Source organism: Mus caroli, chromosome 11, assembly GCF_900094665.2.
Source record: "Mus caroli chromosome 11, CAROLI_EIJ_v1.1, whole genome shotgun sequence".
Classification (NCBI taxonomy): Eukaryota; Metazoa; Chordata; class Mammalia; order Rodentia; family Muridae; genus Mus; species Mus caroli.
The window spans coordinates 108512389-108533762 of NC_034580.1; the positions used below are offsets into that span (position 1 = coordinate 108512389).

Sequence of the window (21374 nt, forward strand, 5' to 3'; positions counted from 1 at the left end):
AAGAAGAAGAAGAAGAAGAAGAAGAAGAAGAAGAGGAGGAGGAGGAGGAGGAGGAGGAGGAGGAGAAGGAGGAGGAAGAGGAGGAGGAGAAGAAGAAGAAGAAGAAGAAGAAGAAGAAGAAGAAGAAGAAGAAGAAGAAGAAGAAGAAGAAGAAGAAGAAGAAGAAGAGGGGGAGGAGGAGAGAAGAGGAGAATGAGAGAAGTAGAGAGTATGAAGAGAGAAGTATGGAGGATTAGAAGAAGAGGGAGAGGGGGGAGAGAAGGAGGACTGAGGAAGGAAGGGAAGAATGAAAGCTGAGGGGAGGAGGAGGGAGGGACAAAGAGAGGGAGGGAGGAGGCATGGAGGGGAGAGACAGAAAGAACATCCAACAATCTGGGTGATAAGCTATCTAGAAGACTTCCACTGGAATCCTCCCCTGTCTGTCAGTGGAGCAGGGCTAGGGACCCAGATTCTCCTGCAATGAGAATGTAAACCTTGATAGAACCTAGGTGGGAAGCAAAAGGGAGCGGTGGGGGGCGGGGGGTATTGAGGTCTGAAGGAGGGGGAAGAAGTTCATTCCCTCCATCTATCCAAATCTAAGGAGTGAGTCCTGGCCTCTCTCCTCCTTCAAAGAAGAATTAGTTGAATCTCTTCTCTCATTGCTTTGAAGAAATACCCAGCATTCTGGGGGGGGGGGGGCTGACTTGACTGCCTTCATGGTCATTGATGTGAGAAGGCTGTGGCAGACACCATTTCCAGAGTTCAGTTCCTGAACAGTAGGAGGGGAGAAAGCAAGCTGACTACAAGCAAGCACTCATCCTCTCTGTGTCTTGACTTTGGATAGGACAAATCCCTTCAAGTACCTGCTGCCTTGATTTCCCCATGATGCTGGGCTGTCTGGTGGTTTAAATGAAAGGTGTCCCTCATCGACTCAGGTACTGGGATATCTGGTCCCCTGCTGGTGTCACTACTCAGGGAGGTTATGAATCCTTTAAGGGGTGGAGCCTTGCTAGAGTATGTGTGTGTGTGTGTGTGTGTGTCTGGGGGCAGGCTTTGGAAATGTACAGCCTGCCCCAACATGCAATTCACCCACTCTGCTTCATTTGTGGTTTGAAGATGTGAACTCCGAACTTCCTGCTCCAGCATCCTGTTGCCATGCCTCCCCGACCACAATGGACTGTCCCTTCCTCTGGAACCATAAACCAATGTAAACTCTTCCCTCCAGAAGTCCCTTTGGACTATGGCATCTTTATCACATGAGCAGAGAGAAATTAATACAGACCCTGGCCTTATGAGCTGAAACGCCCTCTTTCTCTCCTAAGTTGCTTTTCCCAGGTATTTTATCACAGGAATGGAAATAAGATGCTCACCAAATAACTAAACCCTCTTCCCAAAAGTTCCCTCCTTCTCTTTATGTCAAGTCATTGAGGGGGTATAGTAAGCTCAGATCTTGTCACTCTATTGGGAAAGATAAACCTCCATGCCTTGCTACCCTTGGCAAGGCAGGCTGTACTGAGCAAATTTACTTACCTTATATTAACCATGTTTTCCTACCATGCATCCTTTGAAATCTTAGATAATGTCTACATTTCATTGCTATCACAAGTCCCCTTCCCAGGTCACTGTGCCACATGGAGAAAGCATAAAGACTAGATTACCAGCCCCCAGGCCACAGTGTCCATGGTCAGATACATTCCTCAGCTCTCCTGTGGAGAGCTTGGTGTGGTATGGAAATGGCAATGCCTAGTTCCCAACTCAGGGTTAGGGTTAAATAAGCCCATCAACTTAAGACTCTTGGGAAGCAGGGATGTGCGCACTAAACACATAGCCAGTTGATGTAGTGGTTCTGATTGTCCTTTCATTGTTAAGCTGCATTGCCTCAGTATCTATTTGATAAATCTTAGCTAATTCACCAGCCCTTATTGCATGAGTCCTTTATGTTTAAGCATGGGGTCACTGGGCAGGAGCATCAGCAAGCTAATCTTCAGAGTGGCTAACAACCTACTAAGAAAAGAATAGAACGAACGCCAGGAGAGAATCTTTGCTTCAGAACCACTTAAGCGAGCCGTGTCTGGATGCTTGCGTGGCCAGCTTTTTCCCATTCTGGGAACACATGGCTTCCATTAGCTTACTGATACTGACACATCCGAGCCTTCCAAACTGCTCTGGGCCTCTGATGAGTGAAAGGTTTGCAAGCCTAACAAGGAAAAGAGAACTGTGCAGGCAAAGAAATGCTGCCAGGGCTGGGGCGTGGAGGTGTTGAGTATAGGTAGGAGACAAAGTCGGGCTCTGCTTTCAATGACTGCCCTGTCCACACCTGTACATAAACTAGCCACACCTGATGAGGTTTCTGCCACTTTGCTGCCCTGATGCAGACACCATTGCTAATCGAGAGCCTCCACGACTCAGCAGGCGAGTCCAGTCAAACAGAGAATGCTGAAGGTGAACACACAGCCTCTAATCCAAAGCAAACCCTGGATTAAAATCACAAAAGTCCCTTTTATTCTGTGTGCTAAGGGCATCCCTGTTTGGTTGGACTTTTGGAAAAGCAGGCCAGAATGCTAATTAGTTTGCAGTTCAAGTATGTACGATGGTAATTCAGTCCTACGATAACCATTATCATCTGCTTCTCATCTTCAAAGCCACGGGGTCCACCTTTACACAGCACAGAGACTCGAGAAATCTCGTCAGAAAGAAGAAATGGGAGAGACATAACTGACCTGAGAAATTAGGGACAATGCTTTTGTGACCCCAAGGAAATAGGGCTTTGTTCTCTTGATGAAAGGGGAGGATCTACAGACTCTGCCTATTTTATCTCCTGAGGCATTTGTAGTTTGAGACAACAAGGCACGAATGAGCAGGCAATGATAGTAAAAGAGTGCACAGGAGACATTTGCTTCCAATCACGTTTTTTTGTGGACCAAGTCATTATGGCCCCATGAGCTCCTTAGCCCTACAAGCTAGGAAAGGCACTATTCTTTGCCTGCTCTACCTGTGAAGAAATCAGACTGAAAGCATCGACTCGCCTCCATTAGAATCCTGACTCCTGCCAAAATCCTACTTAAACCCCAAGCAAATCTCTCCACCCTGTGTCTTCATGCCCTCATCCAGCAAATGGGAAAAAAAAAGAAGAACACTTGCTACTGTTGGGGCTCACGAGGTAACAAGATGCCTAGTGGTGTTAAGCGCTGACTGATCCCCTGAGAGACAGAGATTTTTACAGAGTGTTTGCCACTGTGATTATGAGGAAGGGGGGTGGGAAATGTTGATGATTTGGAACTGAAAATATCTGTAGGACAAATAAGGTACTAAGATGAGTACAGAGGCTCCCAGCATGAGGAAACTGTAACAAGCCCTGGTGTGTGTCTCTCCATGCCCATCCCATCTGCACTCCACATCCCTCCTCTGATCTCTCTAGAAAGGTATTAAGGCTTTGGCTTCAGTAGATCTGCTCATAGACAGTCACAAGGACACTGGGAAATCATTCCTCAGGACTCCTCAAAGTCACCAGGAAGGTTTGTCCCAGGTTGACAACTGGCCATGGAAGGTTCTATTTCCTGATTGCTTTACAAAGACACATCCATGTGTGGAGGGAAAAAAGAGAGAGAGAGAGAGAGAGAGAGAGAGAGAGAGAGAGAGAGAGTAAGTAGAGACTGAGACCTGATCCCACAGCACTGCACTTTACTAAGTTGAGATTTCTCATGTGTCAGGCGTGGTCTTATATGGCTTGAATGTATTCACTCATTTGCTTCTTTAAAGAGATAGAAAAAGTGACCAACTTACTCTACTGGCTTGTTCAGGACTCAGGGGTAACTGATACTCTTGGGCTTTCAAATGCTAGAACCAAGAGAGTCATGGGCATCCCAAGACAGACAACTGGTCACCCTCCACAAAGGTGGTCTGGATAGGTCTTATTGAATAGATGAAAGAATTTTAGTTATTCTGAGGAGGAAAGGTCTCACAGCTGATCCAGCTGGATGGTGGTGTTAAATGTGGGCTTTTCGTAGACAACAGCACTACCTGGAGGTTTTTTCTATAGGGGAAAAAAATGACAGTAGATCAGCTAATGAGCTCTCTGACCCTTCCTTTGCTGCCTGGGCTGTTTTGCTTGTTGGTGTTAACTCCCATTCTAGTGTTTTAGGGAGTCTCCCCTTGTTTAATAGTTGCTACTCCTCCATAAGATTCAGGGTATAGTCTGATGTGTTCACCCCTCCACTTCCATTTTTCTAGTCTACCTTTAGGAGGGACAGATGCTGTCTGCACTGTCAACTCTAAAATAATCAAGACTTGCTTTCTTCGAAAGTTTTGTTCTAGGTTGAATATCTCTAATCTGAAAAATGCAAATTCTTAAGATGCCCTAAACACCGATGTTTAGGGTGCACTGTAATTCACAACTTTAAAAATGAAAAAGAAAAAAAAGGTAAAAAAGGAAAAAATTAACTGAAAAACTTCAAAATGTGAAGCACTTCTGTCCCTGAGCATGAGCCATATAAGATATTCAACCTGAATGCTGCTTTTCTTGTAATAAGAAATTTTAGAGCTAGCAAGTGGGTTCCTATGAATTAGAATGCCAAAGCCACCAGGACTCTCCAGGGGCATTTTCTTACCTCCTATATACTTCCCAAGGTATTTTAAGGCTACACACATCACCTGTTATCCCAGCTTATAAAATAGACCCACAGAATGAATCATGTATGTTTTGCTGTGTGAACCAGAGGAGTCACAACTCATTAAGCAGATGCCTTGGAAGGAAAGAAAGACTCATACACGGAAAAAGCACTTCCCAGTGTCCCCAATAACTGTCCTTGAAGGAATTTATTTAGCTGAGAGCCCAAGTACCTTTCCAAAGGAGCCACTGAGTGTGGCTGCAAGAACATTGTGGACTTATACAATGTTTAGGGACACTCTGAAATCCCCAGGGAAACATGATCCACTTGATAAGAGAGGCTGCTGGAGCTTAGTCAACAGCCGTTCATTTTCGTCTACACTAGGACATGCCTGCAAAATAAACACCAACAAGTGGATAAATCCCTAGGTATGAGAAGATAAAAGGCTTTAATAAGTTCGTTGAGGATAAAATCACATAAGTTCTGGATAAAAGCCACACTGTGTTGAGGATTCCAGCCTTTATTTCAGAATCCTGGGGATGGATGAGCTTCTAAAGGGGCTTTGGCTATAATCAAAGGAGAGGGCTCTTGGAGAGAGTCAGGCTCTTGGTATCATTGGCTTCTCAGGCTGTGATTTTCCACTCTGGCTCCGATCAATGTCTAAGCTTGATTCTGCTGGCTCACTGGATCTCCCATTTCTTTCTTTCCTTTTTCTTTCGTGTGTGTGTGTGTGTGTGTGTGTGTGTGTTTTCTGTTTATTTCTATCTAGCTGAGTATGGTTTGTGCTTCCTAGCTTTCCTCTCAAAAGACAATAGACTCCCTGCCCACTCTGAACTTGCCACGTTCTAATTTCAAAGCACACTGTGGCTTTCATTTTCTGCGATTAAGTAGAGGGTGGAAGGGACGTTGATAAAAATCAGAGCTGAGCTTCAGATTTTCAGTGACGTGAATGGGAGGAACAGATCCCCCACAAATGATTTCCATAGACAAGCTAGTTTTGCAGAATTGCGGAGATTTTGTCGTTGAACACAACAAGCACAGTTGAAACCAATCCAGAAGCAGAAATTTAAATTGAGCTAATTTCCCATTTGTCTGTCTTTTGAGGCTCAGGGAGACTGGCTGTAGTTCAGAGGAAGGACAGTAAACAACCATTTGGGTTGAGAAGCTGAACGTCCTTTTATAAAGATTTGTTTCGTGTGTGTGTGTGTGTGTGTGTGTGTGTGTGTGTGTGTGTGTGTGTGTATGTAGTGAGGGTGGGGGTGGTGTATACACATGAGATAAGGACTGAGGATGCCAGAGGAAAGTACTAGACAGCCTAGAGCTGAAGTCAGAGGCAGTTGTAACCTACTTGCTATGGGTGCTGGGGTGAAACTCTTCAAACAGTACCTGCTCTTATCTTCTGAGCCCCAGATTACCCTCTTTTCTATCTATTGTTTCCTGTTTTTAGAATTTCCCTACAAATTTAAACATGTATCTGTTCATTATGTCCATCATGACAAAAGGATTTCCCAAATCAGATGAATGAATCAATGAATGAATGAATGAATGAATGATTCTTATGGTTACAAACATTTACCTCCCTAAAGTCTTGACAAAATTCTGGTTCTCAGTAATTTGTTATAAACATTTAGACTCTCTCCTGTCTCAAACCCTCACCACTCAGAAAGCCATAGCCTAATTAATTGGCCCTGACACACACACACACACACACACACAAACACACATACACACACACACCTTGTAGAAACAGAAATGCATTGGTAAAAAGTCATAACAAGAAGGAACACATTACTTTGTATCATAAAACAAAAGTGCTGAAATTCAGTATTTGTGGGAAATAAAGTACTTTTAAAAAAGTATGAGATTAAAATTCATTTGTTTCTACCTCTATCACTTCGTCTGTTACATAACTTTGGTCCTTTTTTTTTTTTTTTTTTTTCAGAAAATCAGAATTTACTTGTAAGTAAAAGTTGGGGGTTGGAAATTGGATTCTGATCTGGCCACTTTACCTGGTGGAGGAGATCTGAATGACAGAGATGCATCAGAAGCCATCTGGCGCCCATCCCCCGGTCTTCTTGCTTCTTTTGAAGACTGGCTAATGATGGAGAGATGCAGGCAGCATTCTTTGCTGATGGATTAATTAGTGGATGCTGACGCAGTTCTTCGAACAAGAAGGCAACATGTAAATCTAAGTATGATCTTTCACCTTCCTGCTAATGATCAGTTAATTAGTGTTTTCTGCTTGTATTTTACAGTCTGTACAGAGGAGAGCCATGGGAGGGTGGGACTTGCAGTATTGCCACAAGGTGGAACAGATCTTTGTACGTATACCTGGAAAAATGAGTTGAGAGATGGAAAAATGATTAAAATATATCATATAAAAATTAATAATTTTTAAGACCAATGTAAGCATTAAAAGAGAGTAAATTTAAAAAATAAATATGATCAAAACAAACTGACTTTGAATGGACTCCCCCACACACACACGTTTCTGGCACTTAAAGTCACACAGATAAGGAGCCAAAAAATAGAGTTGGGGCGTTCCTACATTGTTTACATATTAATTCGCAGATTTTCAAAAACAGCATGAATTGAACTAATCTGAAGCTTTGTGGCAAAACCAAAAATTTATAGGGATGATAAAAAGAATCTGGGTAGGAGGGAAGAGCCTCCCACGTGGCATTTCTCTCAGCTTCAAGCCCAAGTCAAAAATGATGTGGTAAAGCTAGATGCTACTCAAGACACATGAGTAAGACACTCTCACTTCACATAGATTTCTAGAAGGTTCTCTATTGCAGTTTCCTGACTAGGTGAGTCAACCCTCAGTATTCCATCCCTCTTACCTTCTGTTTCCAGCCTTACCCAGCACTGAGTCCGCACTCATCAAACAAGTACATCCTAAGCAAATGACAATAAACATCCATAAACATGGATGAGGAAAGACAGACACCTCCCCCACAGCTATACACAAATTATTCTACGAGCCTTAAAATTAGCTATACGGAGCCAGAGATATGGCTCAGTAGGGGAAGTGCTTGCTGTGCAAGCATGGAGATCTGAGATCATATCCCTACACCCACATAGAAAACCTAGGTGTGTCAGTGCACACCTGCACCAGTACCACTGCCAAGGCAGAGGCAACAGGATCCTCAGAACTTACTGGCCAGCCAGAGTTCTGGGCTCCCTGAGAGAGCCTGTCTTGAAAGGTAAGGTGACCGAGCAGCTAAAGAAGACTGCAGATCAAAATGAGGCCTCCACAATAACTTACGCTCACATCTAACATGTACACATGCATTGCATCTGCTCTCCCTACACACACAATAAATAAAGGGAAAAAGTACATAAATGTGTTTACATGACGTTAAAGAATTTCGGCAAGTTAAGAGACAACAAATATCAGACTCCGGTTGTGAGTTTCTAAAGAGGAAGAATGTTTAGTTCTGCTTTGTTGTTGTTGTTGTTGTTGTTGTTTTTCCTTTTTCTTTTTCAAAGAGAAAGAAAGAGTATGAAGCTGGGTAGGTGGAGCAGGAGAGGAGGACCTGGGAGATTTGGGGAGGAGGGAGAGAGAGTATGACCAAAATGAACCCTATGAACTTCTCAAATGATAAATGAAAGTGTTAAGTAAAATAAAAGAGTTGATGCCGAAGGAGCCGCCCAGCTTCTCAGTTGAAAGCGCAGCTCTGATCCTGGATTGTCGGTCAATACAAGCATCAAGACAAGAAACACGTCTGGCCAGTATTCCACCACAGCCTGGCACTAAAGCAGTTGGTGTCTAAAAAGAGGGGGGAGTGGACAATTCAAAATATGCACAACCTTATCCTGTAATGACTTCAAGTAGCACGAAGCCACATTGGAGACAAGGGCAGAACCTTTCTGAGAATGGAAGTCACAACACCCTCCCCGCACCCCAGGGAACAGCTGCACTGTGAGAACCTAGCCATTCATATATCATCTAAAACTCAGAAGGCAGGGCTTGAGGAGGTGGTACAGTGGTTAAAGTGCTTACCACAAATGTTAAGGACCAGAGCCAGTTTCCCAGAGGCCTCTGCAAATGCTGGCGAGTATGGCACCCACCTGTCATTCCACCCTTAGAGGGAAGACATGGGATCCACAGAGCAAGCTGGCCCGCAAGGCCCGCCATTCAGCTGGGTTGCTTATCAGCTGGATTGACAGGCTTTGTCTGGATGAATCAGAGCTACGGAGGATGACTCCTGATGTCAGGCTCATGCCTCCACATGCACACTCACCCTCACACACCTGTGTCCACATGCATGTGCGCACACACACACACATGAAAGCCACAGAAGAGATGCTTGAAACTTGTTGCTTCAGCACTTTGCAGGCCCACCAGTGAAAAATGCCATCCCGTGAGAGCATTTGCTCGCAGAAGTTATGGGCATGGTGAAATACAACCGAATTCTCTTTTCACCATGTGAGAAGCTAAACCAACCATATTTGAAAATAAGTCTTTTTCATAAAGGTCCTGACTCTAGACCCCTGGCCTCTCTGCCCTGTGTTCTTCCTATCAGAACCTCTAAAACCACTTTGCTTTGGGGGAGTGGGCAGACTTTAGCATGGTGGACAAGGAACCAAACGTCCATGGTGAGTTAGCATTTTTTCCACTTTCTTCGTATATTCAATTGAGACCTTCATAAAATTACAAATGAAAGAACACATTATGGCCACTTTCTTTAAAGAGAGAGAAAGGGAGAGAGAGAGAGAGAGAGAGAGAGAGAGAGAGAGAGAGAGAGAGAGAAAGGGAAGGAAGTAGGGATCTTGCCTGTGTGGTTCTTCTATGCCAAAGTTTTTTGAGTGCTCTCTGCCAACCTCAGCACACCGTCGGGATGGAAAAGTTTCAGCCATCAGTGGTTCCCTCGACTCTGGGAGAGACATTGCCAACCCAATAAGGACCGGGAAGCACTGACTATGTTCATGCCTGTAGGGACTGAGGTAAGTGGCTTCTTGGCACCTTCATCTCCCCAAGGCCACCTTCGTTTCTTCCCTCCCTGCCACAGGGGTTCGTTCACTGCTGCTTACACTCAGAAGACTGGGGCACCTGTTTCTTAATGTTTTAAAGAAATTTAGAAGCACACACACACACATGAATGTGTGTGTGTGTGTGTGTCACAAGATTTCTTAGACACTAATTACTTCTTAGAGAACCACATGTGAATGATGTAAATGTAAATGATTCAGACTCCTATGTATTAAATTTCCTTTGACATGAACACCAAGACTTTAAAAAGTACTCTATGCTTTAAAAAAAAAAGTGTATGTATGGATGTGTATCGAACAGTGAGTAAAATCTCCAACTGGTGACCAGCTTGGCTGGGGGATGTCACACACCTGGTCATTGTGATTGGATCTCGGAAGTACCCAAAGCCATGCTGGAGCTATGGAAGTGTGTGGCAGTGTCAAGTCGCACTCACTGTGGCTGCTTTTTCTCTTTCAGATGAAATTACATGAACAACCACAGAAGATACTGGCATTTGAAGGGGCCCTTAGAGATCAGAGTAAGGCTCAATTCATCCCTGATTAGAAGTGCAATGAGGAAAACCATGATGTGTGATGATAAATGACACACAAGGTCAACACTTGAGAACCAGGAGAGTAGCTCTGTTCCATCTTGAATGCTAATTCTGAATAAAATGCCCATGGGTACGAAGCACTGACCATAATGGCAGCAGACCGGGTCACTCCAACCTCCTGTTTTCTTTATTTTTTATTTTATTTTATTAGATATTTTCTTTATTTACATTTTAAATGCTATCCCAAAAGTTCCCTATATCCTCCCCCCACCCTGCTCCCCTACCCACCCACTCCCACTTCTTGGCCATGGCATTCCCCTGTACTGGGGCATATAAAGTTTGCAAGACCAAGGGGCCCCTCTTTCTAATGATGGCCTACTAGGTCATCTTCTGCTACATGTGGAGCTAGAGACATGAGCTCCAGGGGTACTGGTTAGTTCATATTGTTGTTCCACCTATAGGGTTGCAGACCCTTTCAGCTCCTTGGGTACTTTCTCTAGCTCCTCCATTGGGGGCCTTGTGTTACATCCTATAGATGACTGTGAGCACCCACTTCTGTATTTGCCTGGCACTGGCATAGCCTCACAAGAGACAGCTATATCAGGGTCCCTTTAGCAAAATCTTGCTGGCATATGCAATCTGGGCACCTTCCCTGCCAGAGGAGAGGTGTCTGCCTGGTAGGGCTATGACTGCCAGAGCAGGTGAGGGAGCCATCTTGTGTCAACCTCCTGTTTTCTAATTTTAAGCTACATTTTGGTCTTGATCGTGGGAACAGAGTGAGGCCAGTAAGAAACTATGCCAGTCACAGGTTCATCTCTGTAATAAGACACCTAATAAAAATCAATTTTAAGAAAGAAGAGATTTGTTTTGGCTGACGCTTGCAAAAGTTTGGGTTCGTTTTCAATTGACTCTCTTTGGTGTTGCTGCTTCTGGTGAAGGTGGCCATAGTGGTGTGTGTGGGTAGTGGTGTGTGGTAGTGGTGTGTGTGGGTAGTGGTGTGTGTGGGTAGTGGTGTGTGTGGGTAGTGGTGTGTGTGGGTAGTGGTGTGTGTGGNGGTAGTGGTGTGTGTGGGTAGTGGTGTGTGTGGGTAGTGGTGTGTGTGGGTAGTGGTGTGTGTGGGTAGTGGTGTGTGTGGTAGTGGTGTGTGTGGGTAGTGGTGTGTGGGGGTAGTGGTGTGTGTGGGTAGTGGTGTGTGTGGGTAGTGGTGTGTGTGGGTAGTGGTGTGTGGGGGTAGTGGTGTGTGTGGGTAGTGGTGTGTGGTAGTGGTGGTGGTGGTGGTTTGGAGGCATAGTCTACTATGGCCAAGGCTAGCCTTGAACTCCTGGTTCCCCTCCATTCATCTTGCAAGTACTGAGATCACAGGTATGCACTACCCCACCTAGTTTATAGTTGATGCCATTGCTTGGGGACCTGTGACAAAGTCAATTGTCACTGTGGAAAATAGGTGGTGGAGCCAAGCTGCTTACCTTGTGGAAACCAGGAAGCAAAGAAAACCAGGAAAAGGACCAGGAACCATAGAGCTTCTTCAAGGGCATGCCCCAATGACCTAGCTTGCTCTACTAGATCCCCCCCTCCTGAACTTCACATGGCCTCCCTATCTCAACACAGCCTGGCAACCAAGCCTTCAGCCTGTGGGGCTTTGGGAGCCATTCAAGTTCCAAACCATAGCAACAACACAATGGAAAGAGCAGGTGGATAAAAGCCCATGGTTTTCCAGTCCTGTCAGATCACCTGGCCACTGGGACAGGGTCACGGACATTATGACAGTGAACATACAGAATGTATTGAATGTGTCACATGTCCAAGGCCTCCAAAGCCAGTTCTTGATCCGCTATAATACATGAACGATCCCTGTGACCCATAAGATTATCACTACACAAGCTGGGGTATTGGTTTCTTTTCTGTTGCTCTGATGAAGTACTCAGAGAGGAAGTACTTAGGCAGTGGTTCTCAACCTTCCTAACGCGGCGACCCCTTAATACAGTTCCTCATGTTGAGGTGACCCCCCCAACCATAAAATTATTTTGTCGCTACTTCATAACTGTGATTTTGCTGCCGTTATGAATCATAATATAAATATCTGTGTTTTCCAATGGTCTTGGATGACCCCTGTGAAAGGAAGATTGTGTCTTGCCTACACTTTCTGTAAGACACGCCCTCTGAAAAGCTTGGCAGGACCTACGGAAGGGAGACAAACAAGGCACCTTGTAAGAATAGTGTTCCCTCTGATTCTACTTGAAGCATGTCATGGATACATGGCCAAATGACTCAATGAGATAGTCAATGGGTCAATATATATGAGAGGTTGTTTAGCAGAAAATTTGCAAAAATGAGTGAAAAATTAAAGACTGAGACAGGAATTTTGCAAATTTCCTCCACCTCCGACAGTCTCCTGACCCCAGGCTCTGCCTCCTCCACATAAAAACCACTAGGATTTGGTAAACAAGAAGAGAGGCGATTCAGCAATAAAGGTGACTCTGCTCTGATTCGCTTTGGATTTGACTCTTCTGGGGGCTCTCGGTTCTTCAGACCATCTTTGGAGGAATAGCTTAGTGGGAACTGGTAGACCAGAACAACTCAGAGATACAGGAAGGTGCTGAGATGTCTAGGTTGGTCCCCTCCAAGAGCCCTGAAAATTGAAGAAAATGTTGTCAACCAAGGCAGGAAACAGGGCAGATGTCATAAATGCTCAGTTCCAATACAGTTGTCTCAGACATGTCTAAGGTGAACATCAAGAACATGAAGAAATAGAGAGGCCAGCAAGATGGCTCAGTAGGTTTCTAAGTCACTTTCTGCTGAAATCTGGCAGCCTGAGTTGGATCTGCAGAGCCCATGTAAAGATGGACAGAGAGAACGGACCCTACAGAGTTATCCTCGGACTTCCAGATACCACCCTGCACATCCATGCACGCACACATGCACACACAAACACACGCAGACACATACATGCACAGACCACCCACACATACACTGTGATAAAAGATACATATTTGTGATGCCAGCGGATGCCTTTTCCCCCTTAACAATCACGAGGGGTCACCTTTCCCTCACCAGGCTCCTCTTCCTGTACCTGGAAATGGAGGATAAAGATGCTTGCCTTTCCAAAGTCTGCAACAAGTACGAGTGAGAACAAAAGCATACAGCCGCCATGCCTACCAGTGGCCTCGATTCTGTACAAATCTGAGACCTATCCTTTATGCCCAACAAAGTAGGATGCTTTCTCGTTGCATGCTCCCCTACACACACACACACACACACACACACACACACACACACACACACACACACACACACACACACACACACACACACACACACACACACACACACACACACACACACACCTCTACACCCAGTGCTAGCAAAAACCCAACTCTCCGTAGCCATGTTCTGGGAAAGCAAATTGCAAGCAAAGCAAAAGCATTGCATTTGAGATACATAAAACAATTCTGGTTCTTCCTGATAACTCAGTCCTCTCTGGACTAACTATAGGAGGTAGAGTCTATCTTTCTAAAGACCTTAACATCATTAGGCATATTAAGATAATCTATTAAAATATAATAAGGCTTATCTTTTTATATATAAATAGTACATATATATTTAAAAGCATGTGCATGTATATATGCCTGTATGAATGTATGCATATATATCTGCATGAATGTACGTCTCATTTGTGTGGGTGCCCGTGGAGACCAAAAGACAGCATCAGATTCTCTGTAGTTACAGAGGGTTGTGAGTGTCCGGGGGTGCTGGGAACTGAACTTAGATCCTCTGAAAGAATAACTAGTGTTCTTAGCCACTGAGCCATCTCTCCCTCTCCTAAAGAGTATGTATACTAACACTTTATCAAGCAGGAACTCTTTGCAGCTCGGGAGATAGTCAGATCAAAGATATAGTTAATATCTATAATAAATCACGTAATGAACAGCAGCCAAGGCGTACTAAGGGCTTTCTGGCTTTTGTATTCTGGATTTCCTCAGATGGGCCAAGGAAAGGAGGCGGGGAATCTTAGGGATGTTTGACTGACATCTGTGGGGACTTAAGCCCCTCCCCGACCAGCCTGGAACCTGCCTGTTATTCCTGTGTCCTTTGATATGGGACCTGCACCTCCGTCAGCTATGTTAAAGAAAAACAGTCCAGGCAAAATTGGAGTTAAGGGTCATGGCGGAGGCTGGCGGCGGGGTTCTTTCTTCTTGGGGTTTTGATACATCCTTCTTTCGACTAATTTTTGCAAACAGCAGCTGGAGGACGGAGGGAAGCAGGCAGGAGGGAGAGCTGGAGATTTCCGGAAATCCCCTTTCCTCCCTTCCTTTTGCAGGGCTGCCCCTGGAGTTATCAAGTCACCAGGGAGACTTCCATCTGCCCCCACTGATGGGATTGGTTACCCTCCAGGAGCCCTCCTGGGCATCAGCCCACCGTACACTTCCTCCTCTTCCGGTTTCAACCTCTGCACCTCCAGCCTCCTGTGGCTTCACAGCTAAGTGCCCAGACTCAGCAAGAGAGAAACTGTATTGGCTACTCACTAATGATGAGCAGCTAGCCCTCCCTCTGTAGACCCCCAGCTCCCCAAATACACAAACACAGCGGCTGCCTAGCTCAGATCATTTCAGAATCTAAAAGCACAGAGTGGCTTCAAAGCAGCCAGAGCATATGCCTCTTTCTGCTAATAGACAACATCCAGGTGTGTCCGCAGGAAGGCCTTCTTAACATATATCTCAAGACTGTTTGGGATTGATCTATTTTCCTCTAATCTCTACTGTCCTTCTCTGGAATCAAACTGTTGCATAAACCCAAACCTGTCACTTTGGCCATCATTATATGCAAAGGAAGAAACCGTTCCCCCCACCAATCTACTGAGACTGCTACCCACTCTTATTTGGGTGTGCACATGTGCAGGAGTGTGCACCTGTATCGTGTACTGTGTGTATGCTTCTTCATGCAGATCGTAGAGGTTGGCACGGAATGTCTATCTCGAGCTCCTAAACCCTACTTTTAGAAATCATTGTGTTTGGATAGGATTGCAGACATGCAGAAACTGAGAAACACGGCAAGGGAGAATGCTCATGCACTCTTTTCTCTGATTAAATTTAGTCTCTGTCAATTTCATATGTGACACAGCATCTCTCAGTGCAGCAGGAGTCCATGAATCTGCTCACCTGGGTGACCAGTTCTGCTTCCACCTTGTAGCTGGTCTTTGCTACCTTGGGGGTTCTTTTTGCCACCCTTTATCCTCCTAATTTCATAACATACCACTAGATCGGTGAGAAAGGAGAGAGAGAGAAAGAGAGAGAGAGAGAGAGAGCGAGAGAGAGAGAGAGAGAGAGAGAGAGAGAGAGAGAGAGAGATTGAGCATACCTTAATCTAATTTCTTTACTTTTGTTTCTTCCTTGATACCAGGACTATTAACAACCCCTCCCTGCCCCTCAATGGTCATCAACCATCAACCAACCTCTTCTCAGGGCCTTAGCACTTATATATCCTCTGAAGAGGTCCCCAAAATCCCAAAGGTCACACAATCGCAGAGACTATCTGCAGCTGGGAAAACCACGCCCCTGCTAAAACAGTTCGAAGCAGCCCCATATCCCTACATCTGGGACTGAAATGAAAGTACATTTTTATTCTCTCTCTCTCTCTCTCTCTCTCTCTCTCTCTCTCTCTCTCTCTCTCTGTGTGTGTGTGTGTGTGTGTGTGTGTGTGAGTGTGTGTGTTTTAAAGAACCCAAAATTTCAGTATTCTCAATACATACCTCATCAAGTGAACTGCACTCCTACACACCTGTATGAATGAATGAATGAATGAATGAATGAATGAATGATGCTGGGTATCAAACTCAGGGCATCACGCTTGCATAGCAAGCCCTTTACCAACCGAGCCGTCTCTCTAGCCCCAACTCACTCCTGTTTGTAACTGCACAGCGGTTTGTTTTGTCAGGCAGCTAACCAGTCTCTGCAAGATGAAATCCCCAGCTGGTGCCTCTCCGTTCTCAGAAGGCATGAACACTGCTCCTCTGCACCCAAAGGCTGGGCAGCACCCCAAGAAAAGCAGTATACTTTTAAAAGATTTGTTTGTTTGTTTGTCTTTCGGATTCTAGTTGTGGGCCCACATTGGTCCTCGCTGGGGGGTCATGCATGTGTGTCCTTACGACGTTCCTAGGATAGATCTCCTCAGTGTCAGTCAACTCCATGTTATTCCAGGGTCATAGATCACACCCCTAATCCCAGCCAATTTGCGTCATAAGAGGCCCCAGGCAAGAAAATATAGATGGCCCCAACATAGCCATGGCTTCTATCTGAGACAAACAAGTATTGGGTATGTCCTGCAGAGAGCAGAATACCATCGGGGCAGACATAATTGCAGGCACTAAATTAGCTCAGTCTGCAGGGGCTAATCTAAGCCAGATCTTGCATAATGCCTGGCCATGGGTGCATCATAGCTTCAATTAAAAAGAGCAATTAAATGTGTGCTCTCGTTTTAACATGGCAAGCTCTTAGAGGGTATAGCAAGCACATGCATTGTGAGCAGGTGAAGACAAACCTGGGTTGATCACCTCTGAGGAGCTGCAAGGGTTTTCCAGAACAATCATAGGACTAAATCTGGGACGGGCTCCAGGTCCATCGATACCAATGGCATCCATGTCTTCTCTGCTGAGACACACTAGTGACGCCTGAGGTTTCCTCCACACAAGCCCACTGTGTCTTATTTTACATTTAAACCCGTTTGCGTTGTTCTTGTCTATGTGTGATGTTGTGTGCACTCGTGTGGGGGCATGTGTATGCAGAGACTGGGGGACAGCCTTGGCTGTTGTTCCTTATGCACCATCCACTGTTTTACACATTGTGTTGCTCAGTGCCCAGAGGCTTCCCACGGAGGTTAGATAGGCAGACCTGCAAGCCCCAGGGTTTAGCCTGTGTTCACCAACCTGCGCTGGAGTTACAAAGCTTATACATTCATGCCACTATTAGTAGGTGTGGCCTTGTTGGGATAGGTGTGGCCTTTATGGAAAAAGTGTGTCACTGTGGGAGTGGGCAATGAGACCCTCCTCCTAACCACATGGGAGACAGTCTTCTCCTAGCAGCTTTCAGATGAAGATAGAGAACTCTCAGTTCCTCCTGCACCATGCCTGTCTAAATGATGCCATGTTCCCACCTTGATGATAATGGACTGAACCTCTGAGCCTGTAAGCCAGTACCAGTTAAATGTTGTTCTTATAAGGACATGCCTTGGTCATGGTGTCTGTTCACAGCAGTAAAACCCTAACTAAGACACATTCCCTTCCTACTCCCAACTAAAAAACACTATTAACCCGATCTGCCTGAGATCCTGGGAAAATCTAGTGATGCAGATGGAGTCCAGAACAAGACCCTGATACTTCTTCACCAATGAAGTCTTTAGTAGGGTAGCCTGGTAGGCCTGGCAAGCAAGATAGAATGTTGAAGAAATGATGGGACATGTTCTCCTAGAATTTGCAAAGCAATTTGTCTTTGAATTTGCCATTTGAGTTTTATTAAACCAAAGAGGGTATTCCCAGACTATTATGGTTAGCTTTAATTATCAACTTAACCGTGAATCACCGAGACGCTCAGTGAGGGACTGTCTAAAGCAGGCTACCCTGTGGGCATGTCTGTGAGGGACTGCCTTATCTTCACTCATGTGAGAAGAGTCAGTCGGGTAGTGAGTGCCACTGTTCCTGCCATGAGGTTCTGGACTGTATAAAAGTAGAGATCCTACCTGGGTCCAGGCACATACAAGCACTCTTTCTCTTTACTGGATGTGACCAGTGGCTTCAAGTTCTTGCTTTGAATTCTTTGCCATGATAAACTGCAACTGGAATTATAAGCTAAGTAAACCATTTGACCCGTAAGTTGCCCTTTTTCTGGGTATTATTTTATCATAGCTACTGAAAAAGAAACTAGAATATAGGCCGGCTGTGTAGGAACTGGACTGGGGGAAGGGGTGGTGAGCGGCGACAAAGTCACATGATGAATCCCAGGTAATCAGACTCCCCCAGAGATCAGCATCAAGGTGTGGATCTGAGTTTATTGTGTAGCACATAGACTTTCAAGCCAATCATATCTTGCCACACTGTCACTGTGCCCTGTAAAAGCCCTGCTTGATGAGGTAACTCAGGAGGGGAGAAACAGGAGTATCATCAGCTATGAGGACTTCCTTGAAGATGGGAGAAGCAGCCACTGCCCTGGCCTTGGTTCCTCTTGCTATCTTTCCCATGTTCAGGGAGCCATCTTAGATCTAATGCTGTGTACAGCAGAGCTGGACTCTTCAGGGGATCACAGGAGCCTGTGGCACCTTGCTCTCCACCTTACTTTTTCTTTAATAAGGTTGAACTCCATATCCCCATACCACTGGGCTATAGGTAAAACTGTACTGTAGTACCGCCAAGGATAAATGTCTATGGATGACAGGAGACTACTGTTTTGTTTTGTTTTGCTTTGTTTGTTTTGTTTTGTTTTGTTATCTGGAGACTACTATTTTTTTTCATAACCCTCTGCAGTTATATTGCAAGAAATTTTCAAAAAAAATAGGGTTGAATGATTGGACTTTTTTAGAATCTCATCTTCTTAACTTTAAAATGAGTAGGCTATCTATAGGACCAGAGGCAACTTTGTAATCAAACTCATTGTAATTGCTATGAAAATACTTTTTCTGCTTATATAAATAGTTAATGAAGATGTTGGATATGTAAATAAGATTCAGAGCAAGTCTTTTTAGAGACCAAAATCACAAGAGAACCAAAAGCAGCCTATATATGGGGTGTGCTGGCAGAGTCCTTCCTCACCCTAGGGAATTCTTCCCCGTCTCCTGTTTAGAGATAACATTATTATTCTTAACTCAGCCCCTCAAAATCAATGCAGTGAACAATGCCCTGCCCTTGTTATGAGGCAATCTACACAGGCTGACAATTTCTTAGAAACACAGACGGGAAGAAAATGTAATTGGAGCTCAAGGTCTACGGATAAAGAAGTTTAGCCATTGGGTTTTATCTGTGATGCAAAGAGTTTGAAAATTCCAGGTCCCGCTTCATTTGAGTGGACCATGAGTGGAGATCTTGAAATCTTGTCAAGGCATACCTTCTTTCCTGATAATTTTCAATTTAGGAATAATTAGCAGGATGGGAGGATTGTGGGCTGAACTAAGAGAGTTGGCAAGAATTTTCTCACTTTTTGTCTATGTGGAGGAAATCAGAGAGCATCTTGCAGGAGTCAGTTCTCCCACTGTGTGGGTCCCAGGGAATCAAACTGAGGTCATGGGGCTTGATGGCTAGCACCTTTCCCCGCTGAGCAAGCTCGCCATCTGCAGCAGCACATTTCTCTTTGTAAGGGATGAGCCACATGGAGCCTCTCCAGTAGAATCATTTCCTCCAGAATGCCCTTTGGACTTGGGATTTTGCTCTTCCCCTTCTCATCCCACTAGAGGCATCCCTCTTCCCCAGATGTAAGGTGGTCCATCAGGCATTGACATATCCTGCCTCCATCTCTTTATTCTCCTCTGGGACAACATAATAACAGCCCATAGTTAGTATCAGCTGTTATCACTAGCTGGTTTTCTTCCTGTAAGAGTGGCTAGATCCATGCAAGTTTTGATCAGGCAAAACAGCACCCTATAGAGTCCCACCTTTAGACACTGTAACACAACACTGTCATCTACAAAGCTCAGGCTTGTCATGCAATCGGGTTAAGAAAAAAAAAGAAAACAAAAAATACATTATTTTTTTTCATAATGCTTTAAGCAGGTCTATTATTTTGTGTCGGGCCACTTTCCCAGCTGTCCTAGCGGACATGTAGCCCACTGGCCACAGGTTGAGCATGCTGGGTCATGAGGCTGGCTGAATTCAGTCTGCATGCACACCCTGTTATGGTGAAGAAGGCAAGGGGCTTCAGTACCATCACACTCAGTATCCAGGTTACCAGCAAAGGACCTGCATGATTTGTTTGTGTGAATGGTTCCATCAGACCTTGAAACATCCTGCCTCCTATTTCTTCTGTTTCTAGCTTAATGTTTACATTTAGCATCTTTATTTTAAAAGGAGGAGGAGGAGAAGGAGGAGGAAGAGGAGGAGGAAGGAGAAGGAAGGAGAAAGAGGAGGAGGGAGGAGGAAGGAGAAGGAGAAGGAGAAGGTTTTTGTTTTTTCCTTCTTTGGCTACTGGAAGAAAGGTACAGAAAGAGAAAAAGAATATTCAGAGAGGACCCTCCTCCTACCTCCTATTCTCTCCATCCACAGGCAAAATCTAATAAAGATGATTAAATTACATGTCTTTTCCTCCCATTGAAATCCACCACATACTATTCAAATATTAGAACTCAGGAAATAAGGCAGGACAAGGTCCCTCATGAAACCTTAGAAGGCTGTGGAGGGGTCTGAGCTAAAGGACTGCCTGGCTGGGCGGCTTTAATTAAGAAATCACCCTGCTGAGAAGAACTCAATCTAAATAAAATGTAAAAAGGAATCAGTGAAAACCGTTAGGTCTCCGCCCCACCTCCACACATCCTTTAAGCCCAGAGCCCCCTGTCTCCCAGTGAGTTCCAGAGAAGTCCATGCTGTTCTTCTGTGTGCCCTCTGCATAACCCAGCGTAAAGACTCAGTCTGCCAGGAAGGAGTTGGGTCCTAACTTGGATAATGTCCTGCTAGGCCAGGTGCTCCTAGGGCTAGAGGCAGGGTGAGTCCCTGTCATTTGCATTTGGATTGGAGTTCAGGATGTGATTTTGATCAAAGATTGACTCATAGCCTGATTCATAGTTCTCTCATTTTAACATAGTGATGTGCCATCCCACCAGCACTCTGTGGGCTGACAGAGTGCATGCCCACCCATCCACCCGCATCAGCTGCTTTTATTTTTAGTAATATTTCTTGGAGCTCCCTCATCAAAGAAACTTCTCTTTGCACCCGCTGCTATTTTGATGGGGCAGTAGGTTGGATGCAAAGATTCGACCTGTTGTACTTGGCTCAGGTGGACACCTTCAGATGCTGTACCTAGTCAGCCCCAGGTCTCAGATCCATCACAGCCCTGGGTCATCCCTCTGAGGATCTAGGACATTTGTTAAAGCTACATTTTCACCTATGAGCCAAAGAGATACCTTTCCTGTTTTCACCACACTGACACCGCCACTGACATCGCAAGGGTCTTATTCTCTACTACACCTTTGTGGCTCTGCATGATCACCATGACTGCCAGCACTGATGACCCCCTAACCTGTTGAAACCTGTTGAGGAGAGAGGCTGGCGAGAGAGTCCCATTGGTAGAGT

The 21374-nt window shown here is 45.0% G+C and overlaps 1 long non-coding RNA gene across 1 annotated transcript in view; it reads right to left on the minus strand.

Annotated features, from left to right (window-relative positions):
• LOC110305879 overlaps positions 1 to 21374 on the minus strand; it is a 48604-nt gene that overhangs the window by 2196 nt on the left and 25034 nt on the right. Inside the window, exons 3-5 of the long non-coding RNA XR_002379203.1 lie at positions 7430 to 7484; positions 6596 to 6917; positions 3763 to 3889 (exon numbers count right to left, since the gene is read on the minus strand). This is a non-coding gene — a long non-coding RNA (uncharacterized LOC110305879). The remainder of the gene's footprint in view (positions 1 to 3762; positions 3890 to 6595; positions 6918 to 7429; positions 7485 to 21374) is intronic.